The sequence below is a fragment of the Euprymna scolopes genome, unplaced genomic scaffold, assembly GCF_053919585.1.
Source record: "Euprymna scolopes isolate OS-2025 unplaced genomic scaffold, ASM5391958v1 sca63, whole genome shotgun sequence".
Taxonomy (NCBI): Eukaryota; Metazoa; Mollusca; class Cephalopoda; order Sepiida; family Sepiolidae; genus Euprymna; species Euprymna scolopes.
Window position 1 is genome coordinate 77,501 of NW_027633691.1, and position 19,534 is coordinate 97,034.

Consider the following 19,534-nt stretch of genomic DNA (forward strand, 5'->3'; position numbering starts at 1 on the left):
AAATCGCCGACCAGAAATGTCGCTTCGTATAATCGACGTTTTTTTTGACCACCATTTTCAGGTGTCGGAGGTGGGTCTGGACGAATACCAACACCATTTCTGGGGTTTCACAACCGCCCGGCTTCTCCGACATATGTTGGAAAGGAGTAGCGATCGAGCGAAGGGGGCTGTCGGTAGGCGGCCGCGGGTTGCATGTGTGCCCGGGACAGCACCCCCATCCAACTAAGGGGTGTCCCCCGGGGGCCAGGGGGACCTCGTCCAGGTCGGCCGGGCGCTTCCAGACGCCTACCGACACCGGTCAGGTCGGCGAGGCTCCCGGCGGCCCCGAGCGGGACCACAGGTTGCGGAAGGCGTCCAAGTGAGCGGCGGCGACGCCAGGAGGCCCCCGGGGTCGACTCCGCGGCCCCCGGGTCGGTGTGCGGGCCTCCAGAGCTCGATAAAGTAGTGGTGTCGCTAGCGGTCGAGAAGGCACTTTTCGACGCCTACTGCCACCCCCACATGGCGGTAGGCGCAAAACTGGAAAATCGCCGACCAGAAATGTCGCTTCGTATAATCGACGTTTTTTTTGACCACCATTTTCAGGTGTCGGAGGTGGGTCTGGACGAATACCAACACCATTTCTGGGGTTTCACAACCGCCCGGCTTCTCCGACATATGTTGGAAAGGAGTAGCGATCGAGCGAAGGGGGCTGTCGGTAGGCGGCCGCGGGTTGCATGTGTGCCCGGGACAGCACCCCCATCCAACTAAGGGGTGTCCCCCGGGGGCCAGGGGGACCTCGTCCAGGTCGGCCGGGCGCTTCCAGACGCCTACCGACACCGGTCAGGTCGGCGAGGCTCCCGGCGGCCCCGAGCGGGACCACAGGTTGCGGAAGGCGTCCAAGTGAGCGGCGGCGACGCCAGGAGGCCCCCGGGGTCGACTCCGCGGCCCCCGGGTCGGTGTGCGGGCCTCCAGAGCTCGATAAAGTAGTGGTGTCGCTAGCGGTCGAGAAGGCACTTTTCGACGCCTACTGCCACCCCCACATGGCGGTAGGCGCAAAACTGGAAAATCGCCGACCAGAAATGTCGCTTCGTATAATCGACGTTTTTTTTGACCACCATTTTCAGGTGTCGGAGGTGGGTCTGGACGAATACCAACACCATTTCTGGGGTTTCACAACCGCCCGGCTTCTCCGACATATGTTGGAAAGGAGTAGCGATCGAGCGAAGGGGGCTGTCGGTAGGCGGCCGCGGGTTGCATGTGTGCCCGGGACAGCACCCCCATCCAACTAAGGGGTGTCCCCCGGGGGCCAGGGGGACCTCGTCCAGGTCGGCCGGGCGCTTCCAGACGCCTACCGACACCGGTCAGGTCGGCGAGGCTCCCGGCGGCCCCGAGCGGGACCACAGGTTGCGGAAGGCGTCCAAGTGAGCGGCGGCGACGCCAGGAGGCCCCCGGGGTCGACTCCGCGGCCCCCGGGTCGGTGTGCGGGCCTCCAGAGCTCGATAAAGTAGTGGTGTCGCTAGCGGTCGAGAAGGCACTTTTCGACGCCTACTGCCACCCCCACATGGCGGTAGGCGCAAAACTGGAAAATCGCCGACCAGAAATGTCGCTTCGTATAATCGACGTTTTTTTTGACCACCATTTTCAGGTGTCGGAGGTGGGTCTGGACGAATACCAACACCATTTCTGGGGTTTCACAACCGCCCGGCTTCTCCGACATATGTTGGAAAGGAGTAGCGATCGAGCGAAGGGGGCTGTCGGTAGGCGGCCGCGGGTTGCATGTGTGCCCGGGACAGCACCCCCATCCAACTAAGGGGTGTCCCCCGGGGGCCAGGGGGACCTCGTCCAGGTCGGCCGGGCGCTTCCAGACGCCTACCGACACCGGTCAGGTCGGCGAGGCTCCCGGCGGCCCCGAGCGGGACCACAGGTTGCGGAAGGCGTCCAAGTGAGCGGCGGCGACGCCAGGAGGCCCCCGGGGTCGACTCCGCGGCCCCCGGGTCGGTGTGCGGGCCTCCAGAGCTCGATAAAGTAGTGGTGTCGCTAGCGGTCGAGAAGGCACTTTTCGACGCCTACTGCCACCCCCACATGGCGGTAGGCGCAAAACTGGAAAATCGCCGACCAGAAATGTCGCTTCGTATAATCGACGTTTTTTTTGACCACCATTTTCAGGTGTCGGAGGTGGGTCTGGACGAATACCAACACCATTTCTGGGGTTTCACAACCGCCCGGCTTCTCCGACATATGTTGGAAAGGAGTAGCGATCGAGCGAAGGGGGCTGTCGGTAGGCGGCCGCGGGTTGCATGTGTGCCCGGGACAGCACCCCCATCCAACTAAGGGGTGTCCCCCGGGGGCCAGGGGGACCTCGTCCAGGTCGGCCGGGCGCTTCCAGACGCCTACCGACACCGGTCAGGTCGGCGAGGCTCCCGGCGGCCCCGAGCGGGACCACAGGTTGCGGAAGGCGTCCAAGTGAGCGGCGGCGACGCCAGGAGGCCCCCGGGGTCGACTCCGCGGCCCCCGGGTCGGTGTGCGGGCCTCCAGAGCTCGATAAAGTAGTGGTGTCGCTAGCGGTCGAGAAGGCACTTTTCGACGCCTACTGCCACCCCCACATGGCGGTAGGCGCAAAACTGGAAAATCGCCGACCAGAAATGTCGCTTCGTATAATCGACGTTTTTTTTGACCACCATTTTCAGGTGTCGGAGGTGGGTCTGGACGAATACCAACACCATTTCTGGGGTTTCACAACCGCCCGGCTTCTCCGACATATGTTGGAAAGGAGTAGCGATCGAGCGAAGGGGGCTGTCGGTAGGCGGCCGCGGGTTGCATGTGTGCCCGGGACAGCACCCCCATCCAACTAAGGGGGTCCCCCGGGGGCCAGGGGGACCTCGTCCAGGTCGGCCGGGCGCTTCCAGACGCCTACCGACACCGGTCAGGTCGGCGAGGCTCCCGGCGGCCCCGAGCGGGACCACAGGTTGCGGAAGGCGTCCAAGTGAGCGGCGGCGACGCCAGGAGGCCCCCGGGGTCGACTCCGCGGCCCCCGGGTCGGTGTGCGGGCCTCCAGAGCTCGATAAAGTAGTGGTGTCGCTAGCGGTCGAGAAGGCACTTTTCGACGCCTACTGCCACCCCCACATGGCGGTAGGCGCAAAACTGGAAAATCGCCGACCAGAAATGTCGCTTCGTATAATCGACGTTTTTTTTGACCACCATTTTCAGGTGTCGGAGGTGGGTCTGGACGAATACCAACACCATTTCTGGGGTTTCACAACCGCCCGGCTTCTCCGACATATGTTGGAAAGGAGTAGCGATCGAGCGAAGGGGGCTGTCGGTAGGCGGCCGCGGGTTGCATGTGTGCCCGGGACAGCACCCCCATCCAACTAAGGGGTGTCCCCCGGGGGCCAGGGGGACCTCGTCCAGGTCGGCCGGGCGCTTCCAGACGCCTACCGACACCGGTCAGGTCGGCGAGGCTCCCGGCGGCCCCGAGCGGGACCACAGGTTGCGGAAGGCGTCCAAGTGAGCGGCGGCGACGCCAGGAGGCCCCCGGGGTCGACTCCGCGGCCCCCGGGTCGGTGTGCGGGCCTCCAGAGCTCGATAAAGTAGTGGTGTCGCTAGCGGTCGAGAAGGCACTTTTCGACGCCTACTGCCACCCCCACATGGCGGTAGGTGTAAAATCGGAATAGACCGGACCAGGAATGTCGAGGGGGAAAAAAATGACAAAGTCCTGGTGTGCCTAGGCGTCGAGAAGGCACTTTGCGACGCCTACCGACATCCCCATGTGGCAGTAGGCGTAAAACTGGAAAATCGCCGACCAGAAATGTCGCTTCGTATAATCGACGTTTTTTTTGACCACCATTTTCAGGTGTCGGAGGTGGGTCTGGACGAATACCAACACCATTTCTGGGGTTTTCCAGTTTGAAAGTTTTATAAAACATGTTCGGTAGGAAGCACACTTTGGTGTGTCGGTTCGTCGGAGCAGCGACTCTTTGCCTCGTGGTGGTCCGGAACGTCTCTACGGGCTTGTCGCAAAGGCGTCAGAAAGTGGCATCTCCGCCGCCTAGGGCTGTCACCGTTATCGCTGTCGCCGCGCTCCAACTTGTTTTGATCCGCCGCCTTCGTTCCTGCCAACCGTGCGCCCGCTCATCGTCGTTAGGTTATAATACGTGGTACGTGTGTGTGCTTCTCCGTGGACCTAGGGCTGCTCGACGTGTCGAACGATATGTTGGAACAACTAACGGCTCCTTTTCCTGGTTCCATAGTCGTCGTGGTACCCGCGTCGTCAGCCATATCTATGTCCACCATGTTTAGCCGATACGTTTGCTGCAGCTTCTGCTTCCGCCTCAGCGTTCGCCGCTCTCAGCCGCCGCTGTTGTTGCTGCCGTTCTGCCATTCAACCACTACCTGCGAATCTTTCGATGATCGGCCGAACGACCCATCGCTGTGCGACCGATAAATCCTCCGGATTAGGGAGAAACGCCGCCGCTCTCTGCCGCCGTCGAACGGAAAAACGTACATTGTAACGAACGAACGAACGAACGAACGAATTAACGAACGAGCGAACAAACAAACAAAAATAGCCGCGGGGGATGCACTATGTAGATCCTGATCCCCTTGTAACCATACGTACGTTGTTCGATGCTCTCCCGTCCTGGAAGTCGCCGCAGCAAACAGGAGGATGAGCAGCAGCAGGCGCCGCCGCCGTAACCGCCGCCTGCCTGCCGCCTCCTACTCCTGTCAGCGTCCGATCTCACAGCCGTGTGAACGTTCGCTGACACCCGATTTCTTTCCGTCTGGCAAAACCTTGGACGTCCCGCTCGCGGTACACGTGCTGCAGCGACTTCTCGTCCGACAACGCATAAGCGTCGACGTCTGCCGCCGCATCTTCTGATACGTGGACGGTGATAGCGCTAGTCCCTTCTTGCGCCACCTCCACCTTTGTTAGCGCCAAAGAAGATCGATCGAGCAGTCGTGGTCGCAGTCGATTAACCCGTTTTCACCGTCCGCAGTTCCCAAGCCGCCGATCAAGTCGTTGCTCTTCTTGTTCGTTCTTCCCATACCGTCGATTTGCACGGCTGCCGGATGAGCCATCCTCTGTCCGGCGAAGCGCTCACGTCAGTGATCGATACTTGCACCGACAGTCCTCCCGCTCGCGACTCGGTGCTCGAATCGGACTCGTTCGTTTTTATCTCGATGCGATTGTGAAAAGGGGGACCGGTCGTCAATGTCGTGTGTGTCGACGATGTTGTTCGCCCGGTCCGCCGCGTTGTTGTCGTTTTTTTTTTTTTTTTTTTTTTCCCCTAACGTTCGCCGTCGCACGGACGAAAGGGTGAGAAAAAAAAAAAAAAAGCTCGAAAAAGCCGCCCAAAAAAATCGGACCGAGGAGCCGCTTGCGAGAACGCGCCATGTGCACGTTGTCTCTCCTCGGTTTTCCGAGCACGAACACGACGCCGGTCGGTCGGTCGGTCGACGAAGGCGACGACGAAGGTGACGGGAAAATTTACGCCGCCGCTGCCCTGGTCCAGCTCCTCCCCGATGACGGCTGTGATGTTGACGTTGACGTTGGCGACGACGACGACGACGACGGAGACGACGACGACGACGAGACGGCATCGATGGCGACCACGATGACGACGACCTCGACGAGTTCAGTCTGCACCTTGACCTCCGATGTCCGTGTGCACTGCCGTCGTGCTGTTTGTCGTTTGTCGTATGTATCGCTGTCAAGGGTGCCGTTGTCGTTGTTGTTGTCGACGTTGTTGCTTGCTCTCTCGTCTCGGTCGGTTGGTACGTTGATGACGACGACGACGACGAAGACGACGACGACGACGACGAGACGGCATCGATGGCGACCACGATGACGACGACCTCGACGATTCCAGTCTGCACCTTGACCTCCGATGTCCGTGTGCACTGCCGTCGTGCTGTTTGTCGTTTGTCGTATGTATCGCTGTCAAGGGTGCCGTTGTCGATGTTGTTGTTGTCGACGCTGTCGTCTGTTCTCTCTTCTCGGCCGGCTGTGACGTGGACGTTGACGACGACGACGACGAGACGGAATCGATGGCGACCACGATGACGACGACCTCGGCGAGTTCAGTCTGCACCTTGACCCTCGATGTCCGTGTGCACTGCCGTCGTGCTGCTTGTCGTTTGTCGTATGTATCGCTGTCAAGGGTGCCGTTGTCGTTGTTGTTGTCGACGTTGGTCGCTTTCGTTCTTTGAGTCTCGGTCTCGGTCCAAGTCAGGGGAGAAACAAAAAAGAGGCCATCAGCGCGGGCAGCGCGCTTCTTCTGACGGCGAACCCCCTCGAAAAATAAATAAACACGTGCCCGTCGTTGTAGTTGTCTGTCTTATGTCGGTCGGTCGGTCGGTCGGTCTGTCGTTCTGTCGAAACAAAGTCCCAAATTCCAACGATACCTGGTTGATCCTGCCAGTAGTCATATGCTTGTCTCAAAGCTTAAGCCATGCAAGTGTAAGTTCACGCCACGCATTAGAACGGGCGAAACCGCGAATGGCTCAGGAACCGGACCTAATCCTCGGGACCGTATTCCTCCTCGGAGGCGATGGATAACTGTGGCAATTCTAGAGCTAATACATGTGACACAGGCCGCGATCGGTCGGCGCGCCGTCGTCGCCACGCCTCGCGCGCTGGCACCCGCGTCGGCCGTTCCGGGTCGCGGCGCTACATATTAGACTGAGACCGATGCGCGTCATTCCGTCCTCCCGTCGTCGGCGTTCCCGCTCGCGGGTCCGTTCGGTGGCGGGGCTCATAGGGCGGCGCGCTCCGCTTTGGTGACTCTGGATAACTCACTGGTCGATCGCACGAGCTTTCACGCCCGGCGACGGGTCTCTCGAGGGTCCGCCCTATCAACTGTCGACGGTCGGTTAAGTGCCTACCGTGGTTACTACGGGTAACGGGGAATCGGGGTTCGATTCCGGAGAGGGAGCATGCGAAACGGCTACCACATCCAAGGAAGGCAGCAGGCGCGCAAATTACCCACTCCCGGCACGGGGAGGTAGTGACGAAAAATAACGACGCGGGACTCTGTCGAGGCCCCGCGATCGGAATGAGTACACTTCAAATCCGTTAACGAGGACCAACCGGAGGGCAAGTCTGGTGCCAGCAGCCGCGGTAATTCCAGCTCCGGTAGCGTATATTAAAGTTGTTGCGGTTAAAAAGCTCGTAGTCCGAACTCGGGTTCGTGGTCGCGCAAGCGGCCCCGGGGCGGCGGCGCCATCGTCCGTCGTTGACTTTGGTCGTCCGTTCGCATTCCCGGCCCTTTCCGCCGGTGTCAACCGCTAGCATACCCGCCACGCGGTCCTGCCGGCGAGGTGGACGAGGAGGTCGTGATCGGGATCCGGGAAAAAAAAAACAAGTGGTCGTCGGTTCGGTTCCGGGAGTAGTCTAACGGGGGGGTGCTACGTGTGTGTGTTTGGGTGCGTTCATTCGCATCCCCGCACTCTGACCCCCGCGCTTCTCTCCCTCTCCCTTTCCGCGCGTTCCTCTTTTTTTTTGAACCCCCCGGTCCGCTCCGAGTCCCTGCTTCGTGTCTTGTCTGCGCGCGTGTTGCGGTCGGCGGTTTCTCCTCCAAGGGTGCTCTTAACCGAGTGTCCGCGGCGGCCGGTACGTTCACTTTGAAAAAATTAGAGTGCTCAGAGCGGGCTGTTCAAGCTTGCATACGATAAGCATGGAATGATGGAAGAGGGCCTCGTCTACGTCTGTCGGTCTCCGTCTACGGCGAGGCAATGATCGAAGGGAGCGGTCGGGGCCACTCGTATTGCGACGTTAGAGGTGAAATTCTTGGATCGTCGCAAGACGAACTGCAGCGATGGCGTGTGGCAAGCACGTTTTCCTCGATCAAGAGCGAAAGTCGGAGGTTCGAAGACGATCAGATACCGTCGTAGTTCCGACCGTAAACGATGCCGACCGGCGATCCGCCGGCGTTCGCTTCCATGACCCGGCGGGTAGCCTGCGGGAAACCAGAGTTCGGTTCCGGGGGGAGTATGGTTGCAAAGCTGAAACTTAAAGGAATTGACGGAAGGGCACCACCAGGAGTGGAGCCTGCGGCTTAATTTGACTCAACACGGGAAAACTCACCCGGTCCGGACACCGGTAGGATTGACAGATCGATAGCTCTTTCTCGATTCGGTGGGTGGTGGTGCATGGCCGTTCTTAGTTGGTGGAGCGATCCGTCTGGTTGATTCCGATAACGAACGAGACTCCGGCCTGCTAACTAGTGCGCCGATGTCAGTGATTTTTACGGCGGGCTCGGCGTCCTCCGTGGCGCTCGGGTCCGGGTCGGTTTTCTCACGCACTTCTTAGAGGGACGGGTGGCAGAAAGCCACACGAGGCGGAGCGATAACAGGTCTGTGATGCCCTTAGATGTCCGGGGCCGCACGCGCGCTACACTGGAGGTATCAGCGGGGACTTCGCCCCGGCCCGAGAGGGTTGGGAAACCTCTGAACCACCTCCCGTGATAGGGATCGGGGCCTGTAACCAACCCCGTGAACGAGGAATTCCCGGTAGGCGCGGGTCAACAGCCCGCGTCGATCACGTCCCTGCCCTTTGTACACACCGCCCGTCGCTACTACCGATCGAACGGTCCGGTGAGGTCCTCGGATCTGGCCGACGACGCCGCCGGGCAGTGCGCGACGTGTCCGTCACGACACTCGTGCATCTACGCCTCGGCGTTCGATGCCTGGAGAAGACGACCGAACCCGATCGTTTAGAGGAAGTAAAAGTCGTAACAAGGTTTCCGTAGGTGAACCTGCGGAAGGATCATTACCGTTTTCCCGTTCGAGACTGGTTTGTTGTTTTCCGGCCTACCTCCTCTGTCTGTCGGCGTCAACGCCTCGAATGCGCGCAAACAAACCTATAAAAGGCGGAGCGAGAGATAGATTTGTGGTGACGCGGAGGTTTTTAAAGCCCCAGCTCTTCTTGCTTGCTTCCGCGTCTTACCACCTGTTTGTTTTTTCGCCCACCGCAAGTGATGGCCGCTTCTTCTTTGCCTTGTCGCCGCTTTATCGTTTTTTTTGTTTTTTGCAGCCGCTGTGCCACCGCCGCTAGCTAAAAAAACAAACTACTCGCGACATTGCAATGCCGTCACGCCTCCTCGCACAGACCTCCTCGCACACTACTAAATCTATATAAACAAAAACTAATATAAAAAACCAAGTGCTGAACCCTGGACGGGGGATCACTCGGCTCGTCCGTCGATGAAGAGCGCGGCCAGCCGCGATAACTGATGCGAATTGCAGGACTCAGTGAACATCGACACCTCGAACGCACATTGCGGCCCCGAGATCCCTTGTCTCGGGGCCACGTCCGGTCGAGAGGCGGAACGTTACATGTCTTTCTCCGTTAACGAAACGACATCTTGCCGTCCCCGTGCCCGCCCGGTCCTCGGCACGGTGGTAACCGGGACGTCGCAGGAGCGAGTGACGAGGGGGAAGAAAAATAAAAAAGAATTGACTCCTTTCAATGTCTTTTTTTTTTTTAAAACCCTCTCCGGCCTCCTCCTTCGTCTCCCGCTGGCAGACCGCGGAGTCTTTTCCCTTTTCGACCGCGTGAAGAAACACTGTGGAGGAGGAGCAGGAGGAGTCTGTCCGAAAGCAGCCGAAGGGAGACCAAAAAAAAAGTACCGACCTAACCGACTGCCGACGTAAGCGCCGCCTGCTCGTCTCGCTCTCTGCCTCATGAAGGTGTCTCTCAGCGACGCCTCGAGCAGCGCGACGAGCACGGCCGTCGCACCGTAAAAAGGTGGCCGCGTCGTAGGCAACGCAACGTCGGATGGGAGGACCCACGCTTTTTTTTAATTGTTGGCTTCTTCATTTCGGTCGGACGGGCGCTATATCGGCCAGCCGTCGTCACACGGAGGGTACCGATCGAGATTCCTCTCCTCCAAACACCACACTCTACTAAAAACCGCCGCCCTCGGCTCGGACGAGACGACCCGCTGAACTTAAGCATATCGCTAAGCGGAGGAAAAGAAACCAACCGGGATTCCCTTAGTAACGGCGAGTGAACCGGGAGAAGCCCAACGCCGAATCCCGTCGCAAGTTAAAGGCTTCGGGACGTGTGGCGCATGGGTCGAAGGCAGCCGTTCGTTTTCGTCTCGCATAGTTCGGAGTTCCCTCGATCGGGGCCGCCCGCGGCGGGTGCCAGGCCCATTCGGTGCGGACGGCGAGCGACGGCCTTCGATCCGAGAGTCGGGTTGCTTGGGAACGCAGCCCAAATCGGGTGGTAAGCTCCATCCAAGGCTAAATACCGGGACGAGTCCGATAGTCGACAAGTACCGTGAGGGAAAGTTGAAAAGAACTTTGGAGAGAGAGTTCAAGAGAACGTGAAACCGCCCAGGGGTAAACGGGTGGGACCGCTCACCGCGATCGCGGGGGGACTCAGTCCGGTGCTGCCTAGGCTCGAGCCCAAACTCGATGTGTGTTCTTGAAAGAGAGGCCGTCGCGGCACAGGTCGTCGTTCGTCGTGTCCGCGGGGGACTCGTTCCCCGCGGTTCCAGCTTTTGTGCCCGCGTCGCCGACGAAGGAGACGGGCCGCGTGGATAGCGGGAAGGGAAACGTGGTGACGACCGCGGCGTCGGTAGGTGGCTGCGTCGGTTGGCTGCGACGGAGGGGACTCGTCCTCTCGATCGCTGCTGCCGCCGGGCCCTAACCCGCCGCATCCGTCGCCGCCGCTTCTTCTTTCCTCCTGCTCCCTCCGCGCGCGACTCCGCTGCACCGTCCCCTTCATCATCGCTCGGCGTAATCATGGCGCGGGCGCTTCGGCGCGACCTCCGCGCGGCCGGCACCGGACGCACTTCCCCTCCGGTCCGTCGTCGCGACCCGTTCCCGGCGTGCAGGTCGAACACGCGGGTTTTTTTCCGTAGGCGGCAGGCGTTTCATCACCCTGAAAACCCCCGTCTTCCCACCTTGTGAAGTCGGGGGCCACCGGCCGTCGGGCCCGCGAACGTAACTGCCCCTTTCTGCCGGGAACGGAGGAAATCTGACACGATCCGTTTACACGTGGCGAGCCGGTCCGTTTTGATCCCGCCGGAAGTCGCGTGCGGGCGACGCACTCTGTGTGTCGCTCCTTAGGCGCCCCACCGTCTCGGGCGCGTGCGCGATGAGAGGCGGGATAGGACTGGCGCGGCCTCGCCGTCACGCACCTCGCCGACGTTTCGGGTTCTTGTCGGGGGCAACCCCGCCCGCGCCCGTTTCCGTTTCCGGAGAGGTCGCTCGGCGACGCTTTTTTACTCGAGCCGCCCGCCACCCCGGGTCAGCGACGTGCATCGGCAACCCACCCGACCCGTCTTGAAACACGGACCGAGGAGTCCTGGCCGTTCGCGAGTCGTAGGGGCCACCTCTGACTAACCCCGAAGGCGAAGCGAAAGCGAGAGAGCGTGTAGGAGGGCGTCGATCGGGAGAGGTGTCGTGGCAAAGTCGTCCGGGGGTCGTCGGGGGGTGTCGTCGGTCTCGTGCCGTCGTCTTCTCCTCGCCTCACCCGCCTCCGAGCCGTGCCCGATCCCGCCGGCGCGGCGTTTTCGGCCTTCCGCCGTCGCTGCTGCGGTGCCCGCAACTTTTCCTTTTTTCTCTCTTCCCGAGAGAGATAGGAGAGGAAGGCTCGTGGCTGACGTGCGGTTGTTTTTCCCTCCTCCCCGAGAGGGGACCGGCGCATCATCCAAAAAGGGGAATTGCCGGGCGCCAGCTTCCATATCCTCCTTCCGCCCATCGGTGAGATCCCGCGGCTTGAACTAGTCCTATTTTGTCGTCGAGTTTAGGCGCTGCGCGCGGGCGCATCACCCCCGGGTCGGTTTCCCCTTTTTCCGAGTACGACTCGGCCGACTCTGGCGTAGCGAGCGACCAGGGACCCGAAAGATGGCGATCCACGCCCGGTCGGGGATGAAGCCAGAGGAAACTCTGGTGGAAGTCCGAAGCGCCTCTGACGTGCAAATCGATCGTCGGAACCGGGTGTAGGGGCGAAAGACCAATCGAGCCGTCTAGTAGCTGGTTCCCTCCGAAGTTTCCCTCAGGATAGCTGGCGCTCGATCGTCGCAATTCCATCCGGTAAAGCGAACGATTGGAGGCCCCGGGGCCGTTCACGGCCTCGACCTACTCTCGAACTCGGAACGGGTGGAACGGGCCGACTCTCCCGAACGACGGAGCCGACCCATCCGGCCGCCGCCGCCAGCACGCTTCGCTGGGCGGTTGGTCACCTCGAATGCGAGTGCCAAGTGGGCCACTTTTGGTAAGCAGAACTGGCGCTGTGGGATGAACCAAACGTCCGGCTAAGGTGCCTAACGCGACGCCCATGAGATCCCCGAAAGGGTGTCGGTCGATATAGACAGCAGGACGGTGGCCACGGAAGTCGGAATCCGCTAAGGAGTGTGTAACAACTCACCTGCCGAATCGACCGGCCCCGAAAATGGATGGCGCTGGAGCGACGGACCGATGCCGGACCGTCGCGGCGAGGAGCGATGAACTTTCGCGCCGAAACGATGCCGCGACGAGTAGGAGGGCGCCGCGGCGAGCACGGAAGCCTAGGGCGCGAGCCCGGGTGGAGCCGACCGCGGGTGCAGATCTCGGTGGTAGTAGCAAATATTCGAACGAGACCTTCGAAGACCGAAGTGGAGAAGGGTTCCGTGCCAACGGCGGTCGAGCACGGGTCAGTCGGTCCTAAGACGCGGGCGAAAGTCTTCCCGAAAGGCGCCGGATCCGTTATGAAAGGTGAAAGGAAAGCGAATCGAATCGAATCGAATCAAAAGCCCAAACAAAAAAAAGCGGCCGGCCTCCCGTCGAAAGGGAATCGGGTTAATATTCCCGAACCCGGACTCGGAGAGGGCCCGGGGGTGGCGACGCTGTCGGCAGCGATGTCGGCGGCGCCCGTCGCTTCCGGGCGAAACCGCGGTGACGCAAGCGAGCCGGAGACCGTCGCCGGAGCCCCGGGAAGAGTTCTCTCTTCTTCGTAAAGACCATGTCCGTGGAATCGGCTCGTCCGGAGATACGGAAAAGGTACCTGTAGAGCGCCGCGGCCGCGGCGTCCGGTGCGCTTTCGGCGGCCCTGGAAAATCCGGGTCCGGTTTTCGCAGCTCTCGAGTCGGTCCGTACCCACCATCCGCAGCAGGTCTCCAAGGTGTACAGCCTCTCGTCGATGGCATCAATGTAGGTAAGGGAAGTCGGCAAAATGGATCCGTACCTTCGGAAGAAGGATTGGCTCCGAGGACCGGGTCGGTCGGGCCGTGCCCGCGCGAAGCGAGGAACCGGTACGGGGCTGTAGCGTTCGCTCCGTTCGCGCTTTGCGGCGAAGGCATAGGGCCGCGGCGGTCCGTTGTGCGGCGGCGTGTTCCGGTCAAGCGGTCGCGGTCAAGCGAGCGTGTGTTGCGGGTCGGAGAGCGATACGGGTGGGAGTCCGCCGTCGGGCGGCAGGAGTGTGGCGTCGACCAAAACGGCGGGGACCGTCGGCGGGGGTCGTCTTTCTGGCGGCGGCGGTTCAAGCGGCTTTTCTGCGGGGTGCTTCGCTCCGGGGTCGGGGTGGCGGCGGGCGGCTCCAATCCGTTCGTCGCAACGTCTCCGTCCTCCTCGAAAAGGGGTGAGGCTGCCTTGCGGACGTGTCGTCGTCGCTTTGCCGGTGCGGTCTTCGTCGGCACCTCCGACGCGGCGTCCTCCGCTCCTGCGCTGTCCGCGCGATGCTCCCTCTCTTCTCCGTCTTCTAACTCCTCGTCGCGGCCGGTTCAAGGTTGCGTCGTCGCCACGGGACTCGTCCGCCTGCGGTACCGCCTCGTCGCTACCGGCGCGTCGGGTGGCGAGCAAAACGGCTCCTCGCCCGGGTCTTCGTGGAGCGCCACGGCTTCCAGCCCCTCTTCGGGTGAAGGCGGGTGCTGCTTCGCGGCAGCGTCCGTCCCTCTTCGCCCGTTGCTCAGCGTCTCTCTCGGCGTGGGGGCGTTCGTCCGGCAGCGAACGGTCAACTCGGAACTGGTACGGACCGGGGGAATCCGACTGTCTAATTAAACAAAGCATCGTGTGGCCGGTCGACCCGTACAGACACGATGTGATTTCTGCCCAGTGCTCTGAATGTCAAAGTGAAGAAATTCAACCAAGCGCGGGTAAACGGCGGGAGTAACTATGACTCTCTTAAGGTAGCCAAATGCCTCGTCATCTAATTAGTGACGCGCATGAACGGATCAACGAGATTCCCACTGTCCCTACCTACTATCTAGCGAAACCACAGCCAAGGGAACGGGCTTGGAACGATCGGCGGGGAAAGAAGACCCTGTTGAGCTTGACTCTAGTCCGACTCTGTGAGGAGACACGGGAGGTGTAGCATAGGCGGGAGGCGTGCCTTCGTCGGCGTCGGCTGCGCCGCGGTCGGGGTCTTCCGCGGGGCGGCGTTCGGGACGTCGCGTGTCGAGCGGTGGAGGGGGAGCGGTCGCGGTCGGTGTCCGGCGGTCGGCGGGTTCATTCCCGTCGCTGTCTCATCGCCGGTCGTTTCCGTCTTTCCACCCCCCGTCCGGCTGCGCGTCTTTGTGCGCCTCACCCTTGTCGGTCCTCCTTTCGGCCGTGGTCTGCGCCGGCGTCGTTCGGCAACGTCGACCTGAAATACCGCCACTTCCGTCGTTTCCTCGCTCACCCGGTGAAAAAGGGACGGGTCGCTCCGCGGCCCTCTTGCTAGCGCCAAGGGCGCGGCTCCCAAGATTCTGGATTCCGCGCTCGACCCTTAGCCGGGGACCGTGCCGGGCGGGGAGTTTGACTGGGGCGGTACGTCTGTCAAACGGTAACGCAGGTGTCCCAAGGCGAGCTCAGCGAGGACGGAAACCTCGCGTAGAGCAAAGGGCAAAAGCTCGCTCGATCTCGATTTTCAGTACGAATACGGACCGCGAAAGCGTGGCCCATCGATCCTTTCCGAGCGGAGAGCTCCGTTCCGCCGAGAGGTGTCAGAAAAGTTACCACAGGATAACTGGCTTGTGGCGGCCAAGCGTTCGTAGCGACGTCGCTTTTTGATCCTTCGATGTCGGCTCTTCCTATCATTGCGAAGCAGAATTCGCCAAGCGTTGGATTGTTCACCCACTGACAGGAACGTGAGCTGGGTTTAGACCGTCGTGAGACAGGTTAGTTTTATCCTACCGATCGACACGTGTGTTACGTCGGCCGTGGCCACGGCTATCCCGTCCAGTACGAGAGGAACCGCGGGATCGGAGCAACGGTTCGCGTGCTCGCTCGAACGAGCGGCGGTGCCACGCTGCCTCCGCGCGATAACGGCTGAAAGCCTCTAAGCCGAACCGCGACCGGTGCCGTCACGGTATTACGAAAGGCGTCTCTTTCTGTTCGCTGGAGCCTGCCATAGCGGTCGTCGTCGCTTGTGGTGGTGGCGGCGGTGGTGGTTTCGTCGGGCGGTCTCCGGGCCGTCGTCGGTCGCTGTCGTCGTTGCTGCTTACGCGGCGGCGTGCGCGAACGGGCCAACCGACTCGACATGCGCGACCGGCGGGATGTTGCGTCGCCGTCCTGTTTCGAACCCCCTGTGGAGCGGGAGACGAGGGATCGCTCGTAGACCACTTGACTTCAGGCTCGGGTGTCGTACTTAGTAGAGCAGCCACCACACTGCGATCTATTGAGACTAAGCCCTCGACCGAAACGATTCGTCCTCACCGAGGGACGACGAGACGAGACCGAGTCCGAGTCCGAGTCCGAGTCCGAGTCCGAGTCCGTTTCGTACCGGAAAGACGAAGCGGTGTGGAGAGAGACCATTATTTCTCCGCGTGTTTTTTTTTTTTTCCTCGATCCGTTCCGAACGAATATTATTTTTTATAATTAATTTTTTTTCCTTCCTTAACTCTAGACTGGCTGTTTATTAAAATAAGTTGGAGTGAAAAAATGCTTACGGGGTTCCGGCACCCGGCCGCAGTCGATGTCATTAACATGATTTCTTTTATAAACAAAGTTTTAAACTTATAGATGATAACATTCACATGAAAACAAATCTCATTTATTAAGATTTTCGATAGATTGAAAATAATGATAAATTGATTTTAGCAGGGCTGCTGAGTTAGCTTATAGGAGCGAGCTAAAGTAAGAAAGAAACACGCCGAAACACACCGACCGGCACCCCCGACGACGACCACGGGTAAACGGCGGGACTTTGCCGCCTCTTAAGCAAGTTTGACTGACGACTACCACGGCTATTCGGCTAGGTAGGTAGGTAGGTAGTCCTCCTCCTCGGCCACCTAGCCGTCGTCGTCGATCGAGCGACCGGGTATATTCAAGACGCCTCTACCGACACCACCACACCAGCGGGCAGTTTAGCGAGCTTGCCAACTCCTCTGCCTCCTCAAGCGCTTCCAGACGCCTACCGACACCACATGCTGCTGGCTGGCTGTCTGTTGTTACAATGGAATTTAAAAAAAAAAACAAACAAAAAACCCCAACTCTATTAAGATTTTCGATAGTTGGAAAATAATAATAAATTAAGATTTTCGATAGATTGAAAATAATGATAAATTGATTTTAGCAGGGCTGCTGAGTTAGCTTATAGGAGCGAGCTAAAGTAAGAAAGAAACACGCCGAAACACACCGACCGGCACCCCCGACGACGACCACGGGTAAACGGCGGGACTTTGCCGCCTCTTAAGCAAGTTTGACTGACGACTACCACGGCTATTCGGCTAGGTAGGTAGGTAGTCCTCCTCCTCGGCCACCTAGCCGTCGTCGTCGTCGATCGAGCGACCGGGTATATTCAAGACGCCTCTACCGACACCACCACACCAGCGGGCAGTTTAGCGAGCTTGCCAACTCCTCTGCCTCCTCAAGCGCTTCCAGACGCCTACCGACACCACATGCTGCTGGCTGGCTGTCTGTTGTTACAATGGAATTTAAAAAAAAAAACAAACAAAAAACCCCAACTCTATTAAGATTTTCGATAGTTGGAAAATAATAATAAATTAAGATTTTCGATAGATTGAAAATAATGATAAATTGATTTTAGCAGGGCTGCTGAGTTAGCTTATAGGAGCGAGCTAAAGTAAGAAAGAAACACGCCGAAACACACCGACCGGCACCCCCGACGACGACCACGGGTAAACGGCGGGACTAACTGTGACTCTCTTAAGGTGTGAGGAGGCTTTGCCTCTTAAGCAAGTTTGACTGACGCCTACCGACACCGGTCAGGTCGGCGAGGCTCCCGGCGGCCCCGAGCGGGACCACAGGTTGCGGAAGGCGTCCAAGTGAGCGGCGGCGACGCCAGGAGGCCCCCGGGGTCGACTCCGCGGCCCCCGGGTCGGTGTGCGGGCCTCCAGAGCTCGATAAAGTAGTGGTGTCGCTAGCGGTCGAGAAGGCACTTTTCGACGCCTACTGCCACCCCCACATGGCGGTAGGCGCAAAACTGGAAAATCGCCGACCAGAAATGTCGCTTCGTATAATCGACGTTTTTTTTGACCACCATTTTCAGGTGTCGGAGGTGGGTCTGGACGAATACCAACACCATTTCTGGGGTTTCACAACCGCCCGGCTTCTCCGACATATGTTGGAAAGGAGTAGCGATCGAGCGAAGGGGGCTGTCGGTAGGCGGCCGCGGGTTGCATGTGTGCCCGGGACAGCACCCCCATCCAACTAAGGGGTGTCCCCCGGGGGGCCAGGGGGACCTCGTCCAGGTCGGCCGGGCGCTTCCAGACGCCTACCGACACCGGTCAGGTCGGCGAGGCTCCCGGCGGCCCCGAGCGGGACCACAGGTTGCGGAAGGCGTCCAAGTGAGCGGCGGCGACGCCAGGAGGCCCCCGGGGTCGACTCCGCGGCCCCCGGGTCGGTGTGCGGGCCTCCAGAGCTCGATAAAGTAGTGGTGTCGCTAGCGGTCGAGAAGGCACTTTTCGACGCCTACTGCCACCCCCACATGGCGGTAGGTGTAAAATCGGAATAGACCGGACCAGGAATGTCGAGGGGGAAAAAAAATGACAAAGTCCTGGTGTGCCTAGGCGTCGAGAAGGCACTTTGCGACGCCTACCGACATCCCCATGTGGCAGTAGGCGTAAAACTGGAAAATCGCCGACCAGAAATGTCGCTTCGTATAATCGACGTTTTTTTTGACCACCATTTTCAGGTGTCGGAGGTGGGTCTGGACGAATACCAACACCATTTCTGGGGTTTTCCAGTTTGAAAGTTTTATAAAACATGTTCGGTAGGAAGCACACTTTGGTGTGTCGGTTCGTCGGAGCAGCGACTCTTTGCCTCGTGGTGGTCCGGAACGTCTCTACGGGCTTGTCGCAAAGGCGTCAGAAAGTGGCATCTCCGCCGCCTAGGGCTGTCACCGTTATCGCTGTCGCCGCGCTCCAACTTGTTTTGATCCGCCGCCTTCGTTCCTGCCAACCGTGCGCCCGCTCATCGTCGTTAGGTTATAATACGTGGTACGTGTGTGTGCTTCTCCGTGGACCTAGGGCTGCTCGACGTGTCGAACGATATGTTGGAACAACTAACGGCTCCTTTTCCTGGTTCCAATAGTCGTCGTGGTACCCGCGTCGTCAGCCATATCTATGTCCACCATGTTTAGCCGATACGTTTGCTGCAGCTTCTGCTTCCGCCTCAGCGTTCGCCGCTCTCAGCCGCCGCTGTTGTTGCTGCCGTTCTGCCATTCAACCACTACCTGCGAATCTTTCGATGATCGGCCGAACGACCCATCGCTGTGCGACCGATAAATCCTCCGGATTAGGGAGAAACCGCCGCCGCTCTCTGCCGCCGTCGAACGGAAAAAACGTACATTGTAACGAACGAACGAACGAACGAACGAATTAACGAACGAGCGAACAAACAAACAAAAATAGCCGCGGGGGATGCACTATGTAGATCCTGATCCCCTTGTAACCATACGTACGTTGTTCGATGCTCTCCCGTCCTGGAAGTCGCCGCAGCAAACAGGAGGATGAGCAGCAGCAGGCGCCGCCGCCGTAACCGCCGCCTGCCTGCCGCCTCCTACTCCTGTCAGCGTCCGATCTCACAGCCGTGTGAACGTTCGCTGACACCCGATTTCTTTCCGTCTGGCAAAACCTTGGACGTCCCGCTCGCGGTACACGTGCTGCAGCGACTTCTCGTCCGACAACGCATAAGCGTCGACGTCTGCCGCCGCATCTTCTGATACGTGGACGGTGATAGCGCTAGTCCCTTCTTGCGCCACCTCCACCTTTGTTAGCGCCAAAGAAGATCGATCGAGCAGTCGTGGTCGCAGTCGATTAACCCGTTTTCACCGTCCGCAGTTCCCAAGCCGCCGATCAAGTCGTTGCTCTTCTTGTTCGTTCTTCCCATACCGTCGATTTGCACGGCTGCCGGATGAGCCATCCTCTGTCCGGCGAAGCGCTCACGTCAGTGATCGATACTTGCACCGACAGTCCTCCCGCTCGCGACTCGGTGCTCGAATCGGACTCGTTCGTTTTTATCTCGATGCGATTGTGAAAAGGGGGACCGGTCGTCAATGTCGTGTGTGTCGACGATGTTGTTCGCCCGGTTCCGCCGCGTTGTTGTCGTTTTTTTTTTTTTTTTTTTTTTCCCCTAACGTTCGCCGTCGCACGGACGAAAGGGTGAGAAAAAAAAAAAAAAGCTCGAA

At 59.6% G+C, this 19,534-nt stretch overlaps 2 non-coding genes and 1 pseudogene across 2 annotated transcripts; all 3 read left to right on the forward strand.

The window, feature by feature from the left end:
- Nucleotides 1-6,378: 6,378 nt before the first annotated feature.
- Nucleotides 6,379-8,749, forward strand: LOC145275171 (small subunit ribosomal RNA; annotated as a pseudogene).
- Nucleotides 8,750-9,145: 396 nt separating this feature from the next.
- On the forward strand, nt 9,146-9,303 carry LOC145275186 (5.8S ribosomal RNA). Its single transcript, XR_013867079.1, has one exon. It is a non-coding gene; the product is annotated as a 5.8S ribosomal RNA (ribosomal RNA).
- A 590-nt stretch (nt 9,304-9,893) lies between these two features.
- LOC145275183 (large subunit ribosomal RNA) lies at nt 9,894-15,594 on the forward strand. The gene has a single exon (XR_013867077.1). It is a non-coding gene; the product is annotated as a large subunit ribosomal RNA (ribosomal RNA).
- Nucleotides 15,595-19,534: the final 3,940 nt, after the last annotated feature.